The sequence below is a fragment of the Lissotriton vulgaris genome, chromosome 3_1 (genome assembly GCF_964263255.1).
Source record: "Lissotriton vulgaris chromosome 3_1, aLisVul1.2, whole genome shotgun sequence".
NCBI lineage: Eukaryota > Metazoa > Chordata > Amphibia > Caudata > Salamandridae > Lissotriton > Lissotriton vulgaris.
This window is the reverse complement of record NC_141689.1, coordinates 888,265,133-888,271,573: the sequence shown is the minus strand read 5'-3', so window position 1 is coordinate 888,271,573 and position 6,441 is coordinate 888,265,133.

Sequence of the window (6,441 nt, the reverse complement as noted above, 5' to 3'; positions counted from 1 at the left end):
GTCAACGAGCCCGTCGACGAGCCAGTGCCCGTTTTTGAGGATGATGGCATGGCTTTGGACAGTGACGCCAGAGAGCCAGGTCCCGTAGGCGTAATTGGAGGTAAATCCTGTGGGGAGACATCCTTAGAGATTTCCACAAGTCTACTTTTCTTGAGAAAAGGAGAAGGCATCTCCGTCTCTGACCCACACTTCTGAGAGGTCTTTGACTGGAAAGAAGAGACACTCTCAACCTCCGAGACCAGTGTCAGTTGTCTTCAACTTCTGTAGCCACAGAAGGAGACGGGCCTCTCTGTCCCTTAAAGTTTTAGGTGGAAAAGTACAGCAGTACTTACAGTTCTTCACTTCGTGGTCTGGGTAGAGACAGTAAATACATTTACTGTGTGGATCTTCATGAGAGAGACGCAATTTTCCACATGATGGACATGGTTTGAACAAAGATTTCCTTGAGGAAGACATCTGAGAAGAAAAAAAGCTATGTAAGAAGAAAAAAACTGAGCAGAGCTCAGGGAGACTCCCTTCACACGATGTGCGGTAGAAAATCTGAGGACTTGGGCTTCTGAGGAGAAGGTTCTAGAGGGAGCTACAGCCTGATTGGCTAGAATGTGGACCAATACTAAATGACACTGATATGTTACTAAAGTGAGTTCTCCCTTAGGCTTTCTATGGGCCTATTCTGTTCTATGGTACTTTTAAACTTTAGATATTTTACTGCATTATATGTATGTATATATGTAATTATGGTAATTTTCATGTATATATGCATATATTACTGCTATTCTATGTACCGTGGGACTCCCACTTCGACGACGGGGAATATTCAAGCATGTGAATCTATGAAAGACACCTCTAATACTGGAGAATTGCTGTTCTCTTATAGGGAAAACACATTAACTCACAAATTTGTATTTTATTTTTCAAACACATGTTGGAGGGGAAATCTTTTAATAATGTAAGATAGAACAATTGTACACAATAATATTGTTTTAATCAGTCAATCGGGAAAATCAGGCAGTCTCAAAAAGAAATCAAAGTCTGAAATTCAAAGTTCTGGATTGCACACAGTAGTATATATACACTAAAAAGCCAAAAACATAGGTTACAAATTCCTCATTGACAAGCTGGACAGATAAGATATTGCCAAAATATATAAATATTTCCAAGAATTGTGTAGGTGTCCTTCTTTAGCAGAAGACCCCTCTTGTGGATTAGTTCTCAGAAAGAGGGTGAGATAACATAGAAACACATTTTGGTTTTTCTTCATAGCAAGTGATTATCGCCTTTTTTACGTCAAGGGGACCCAGCCCAGCCTTCCTGACTTTAACATATTTTCAACAAGCTTGCACTAAGGCAGAATCAACCCTTGTTTACACCATGTGCTCAATGCTCTGTGGCCATGCAAAAACAGTTTCTACTGTCAGCCTCTCGTTGTTTAACAGATAGAAATGTGGTGACCTTTTCTGTGATATCTATACTAATTATTGATGTTCTGACAAGTTTGAGTCTGCAAGGAAATATCTATTCATGTGTTTTAGCGCAGATACATTTGACCATGCAACTTTCATGTATGTTTCCTAAAACTAATGTGCACTGTGACCTATGTATTTCTGAAGAACCCACTGGTAATTTTTTCAGCATGCCCATGTATTAGGCCTAGGCCGGTTCACTACTTACATAGGTTTAAAATTATCCCTCTTCTAAAATGTGTGTATTTGGGTTTGGGATATAATATTTGTGTGTATGTGTCCATAAAATGTATTCCTATTATTTCCCTATGTCAGTCCCCTTCTAGTTGATTCTTAAACTATGTTTCCCACCTTCTTCCCTACTAGGGGGAACACCTTATGCTCACTACTCTATCCCTCGACATCCTAGCGCTTTTCTTAACCAAAAAGGCTCCTCCCATTTTTGCTGTCATTCTTTTACAAAATGCTATTATCTCCTGAAAAATAACAAACGTCAAGAGCAATAACTCCACCAAAGGCAGCAAGGCCTTAATAACATCCAGGACAGCACCCACTCAAACTGACCCATGAACCACTCTTTAAGGGCACCCCCTCGTTGACCATTTTCCTTTGTAGGTTATGCAATGTCTAAACGGCCTCAGTCAAAGTCCCATGGTCCCCCTGCACACACTCCCCTTAATGGCTGTCATTATCAACTTTATACTAGTTCTTCTTCAAAATCAAGTGCAGGGGAGCTCACAGAGGGCTTGCAAACTGTATCTGGGCCTAGCCGGACCGTCTCTGCTTCCCCTTGGCTCAACCCTCCTGTGGCCACCCTTACGGCTGCCAGCACGCTACTTATAACCACTTGTGTCATTGAATAGTCTGTGTTCCTGTGAGACTTCTTTCCGATCTGCAGTGCCTTAGTGTTCCTCAGTTTTCTGTCCAGTGCTGATGAAGCAAGGTCGTTGGACCGCCCATGGAATGGTCATGTAACTGGGAGATGTTCACACCTGGTATCATGGGGGAGGGGGTGTATAGAATCATGAGGGAGCATAAGTCATTCCAGTTCGGGGGTAGTTGCATGTGGAGCCGGGCCCCACACATCCAATAGTGATCCATCAGGGTGAAGGTGCCGCCCTGCATATCGGTGTTGTAGGTGGTCTTGTAGTTAGGGTTGCTCCCCACGCTTACTGTCCCATTTCCTCTGAGTCAACAAGATAATTGTGTTAACTTCATTGCTATTCTAGGGTGTGCGGTAATTCCTTTCCATGTACATCTCTATGTTCGCATCCCATATTTCTTGACATTGAACTATTATCTTATTACACCTTAGGTGACAGTTTGTCTTGGTACCATCCCATAATGATATTGCTCTACATGTAAACTTTGCTTTAGTGTGCCATTTGTCTTGGGTAAATACTGATCCCTTAATGCTAAGACCTGGTCTGATCGTACAATCAGGGTGTAGAGGTTTAACGAAATAGTTACCTCATCCAGGCGATGAGTAAGACCTTCCAAAAATGCCTCAGTGTAATGCCCCTTTTTCCCTCTCTATGTGAACCCTCTTTTGCCCAGCCTTGTTCATTCTTGATATCTCATCCATTATCTCTTGTTTTTCTGTCCGGACTTGTAGGACTGTAAGGGTGGTGTAAAATCTAGTTGTGTTAACTCGTGCAGTTACAGGGTTAACATGAGTTGGTTGTAGTAGTGCTTTTATTCTGCATAAAAAGAGGTGCATGAGACAGTGTGTAATATTTGGGGATACCTCTTCAGGGAGATGCAATCTGTCCATTGCAACAGCATGGGGATGAAGATGCATACATAACAACTGGTCGTGGATGTGCCTATACTGTGCAAGTGCTGGTACCACCTATTCTCAAATAAAGCAGTATGGAGAGGGTAATGGTCAATATCATTATCAACAGTTCTGCCCATGCGTGTAATAGTTGATGTAGGATCAAAGGAATAGAAATACACTAGGGCTAAGAATAGCTGTATTAGTACACTAAGAAGGAAAAACAAACAAGAAATATATAACTTGAAATAAGTATTGTCTATTGTTGGAAAGATAGAGGGAGGCTTTACTCCTTTTGCTTCTTCTGTTCTCCCCCTCTTTTTCCTGCTTGGTGTCCGAAGGGACGGATGGTACAGCTGGGACCAGGCAAATTGTGCTCTGGTGAATCTATAAGTTTGTGGCAGTGGACCTTCATTGCAGTAGCTGTGCTGTCTGTGCAGGAAAAGGTCATTGGAACTTAGGGGTCTTTGACTAGCAAAAGTTTCCCAATGTTAATCACAGGTCCCAATAGCAAGTGTGTGAGTGTATTGGCGAGCGTCAGCTACATGTGTAACCTGTTTGGGGAAGAATTTTGCAGCTTTGTTAGATTAGACATGTAGACAGACATTTCAGTTTGTACTACTTCAGGTGCACTCTCAATCTGCAACATATGTCTATTTAGTGGAACAGATATATGGGATTCCTATAGCCCGATGCCCAGGACATATTGTTTGAGGTCAAGGGCAACAAGTTTTCATGTGTATTTTGTCCTTGAGACAAGTAGGCTCAGCCCCCTGCACCACAAACACTTTGGTTGCCAGTTTGCAGTACCCCATTATGGATCAGGGAAGGGAACTGTCTGCAGTTAAGGAAATATTTTTGCCCATATGTTAATGCTGTTCAAACTTGTATTCATGGTTCATTGATTGAAAGCCTTTATTATTAGGGTGAGCGCTCTAAGTAAATGTTGTAAGCTCTGACTGCTCTACTGTCTGTGGTTCCAGTATAAAAATGTGTACACATGTTTTCAAAGTTTAGCAAAATGAGGCTACGTATAATGTTCCCAGAATGCTCTCTGATTTGATGCAAATATTTGCAGAAGCTTGAACGCAAGATGGATGATTCTTTGCTTTCAAAATAAAATGTTCATACAAAAATGAAAGCAGGAAAAAAACATTTTGCTAAACTACTGTAAAATTTCAGTTACCATTTCTTTGCAGCATCACTTAGTAACATGTTGATGCATGCTTGTATTTCCCAAAAATATTCCTAATGGAAAATCAGTGTAACCAGTCTCAATAAGAGTATGGGGAAAAAATAAACAATCATTGGCAAAGCCAGTAGGTTTGAAATTGGTGGTCAGCTTTTTAGTTTGGTCAATGTGTGATTTGTTTTGGCATGGTTTTTGTAAAACCTCATTGGTGTGGAAGCTGCCGGGCCCTCACCATTATAACAAACATTAGCAAAGGCAAAATAGTTTTTTGGTCTCAAAAAGCGCACACTGCCACAGTAATTACTGGTAATGAACAAACCTACTTTCTGTGCCGATATGCTCCTTGTGAAAGAGCAGAATGCTATCACTCACAGTAAAGCCAGTCGATACAGAGAGAGAGAGACACAGACTTTTAATAAACACAAAAGTTAACAGTCCAAATTAGGGGCCCAATTATGAAAGAAAGTCTCAAAAGTGCACCTAGGGTATATGTCCTTGCATCACATGTAGCTGTACGGCTTTCTTGAATGCCCAAGGATTTACAGAAGTAGGACAAGAAATAGTACTCCTAGAAAATATTTGTGAACTGCATTTTAGCATGAGCAAATGTGCATGTGTAGATTTGCTCATGCGAAAATCTGAGTGTTTGCAAGTTCACTTTCATTCCAATCACTTTTTTTCCAACTCTGGAAGAAGGTTTACGTCTGCCATTGTCAGGAGTAAATTTCCAACATTTCTCTAATATTGGAAAATATTCGAGAAGAGTTGTTGAAAACCCTTAAAACATGAAAAAAAGATATTGATCCTCCAGCTGACTGTAAGCTAAGCACATCATTCTCAAAGTCCTATATGTTATCAAGTCCTCTGCCAGCCGCCCACGGGACCTGCTGCAGATAGGTCCACTAGAGAGCCAGAGACAAAATTTCAAAAGGTGGAGGCAGTACCAGGGATGGAATCACAATTCAGCCAGTTTTTTTCAAAAGATCTTTATTCTTCTTTATATAAAAACAACAGCCAACGTGTTTTGTTTCTGTTATTGGAACTTCATCAGGGCAAAATAGATTATTAGATGGACCACGTTCCATTCAGTGAGTCAGGATAATGATAAGCCCGATTGGATAACTACAGTGCAGTCCAGATTTTAAAGAACGTCTATAAAGGATTGCAGCTAAGTTCCGTTTGCTGCAAACAGTCACTCCAGGTTCTTCAACTCAAAACACGTGTACATATATAGACAATGTTCATCCAATATTTTAGAGGTCCAATAGAGACACGGTTATATATAGGCTGCCCGGAATTCGGTTAAACCCGACTATGCACGATAATACCCTACTGCCTGCAAAGCAGCTGACCCGGTTTAAACCGAGTATCGCTGAATTTTTCAAATGTGGTTTACCACTTGGCATTTGCGCATTTTGGCCACTTGAGGGAGCCCAAGCAGTACAAACCCAGCATCCGAGCTCGGCATCGGTAATTCCATGAAACATTTCACCCTCCTCCCGCTGTTTGTGGCCTTCAAACACACTTCAAACTGTGACTCGCCGCCAGTGTCTGTGCCCTGAGGGGGAACTGACTACACACACCACAGGAGGTGCTGAGGTGTGCGTTCCACCCCTGTTGAGACACTTCACAAGGCTTTGTTGTTCTTTCACCCGAGATTCAAAGGAGATTCAATAATAACACCTCGTCCGATTTTATGCCGGGTGGGGGGAGGGGTGGGGGGTCACACATGGCAGGCAGCACCTGCTGGAAACACATGCAAGAGGCGCGTCACTGGTGTTTGCATTGATAATTGCTATTGTTGGTCTTAGTCAAATCTTTATTATTGCTTGCGCTTTTATAAATGACAGAGATTTGAAAACAATTGGGAAGTAAACCTCTTCCTCGTAGCATTTCTTAATTTTAGCCCTGTGTGAGAAGGGGCGGCAGAAGCAGTGTGCAGTACTGCATGTATTTATTTACTGCAGTTAAAGCACCTCATGCTTCCTTCCTGCTGCTTCAAAGCGCTG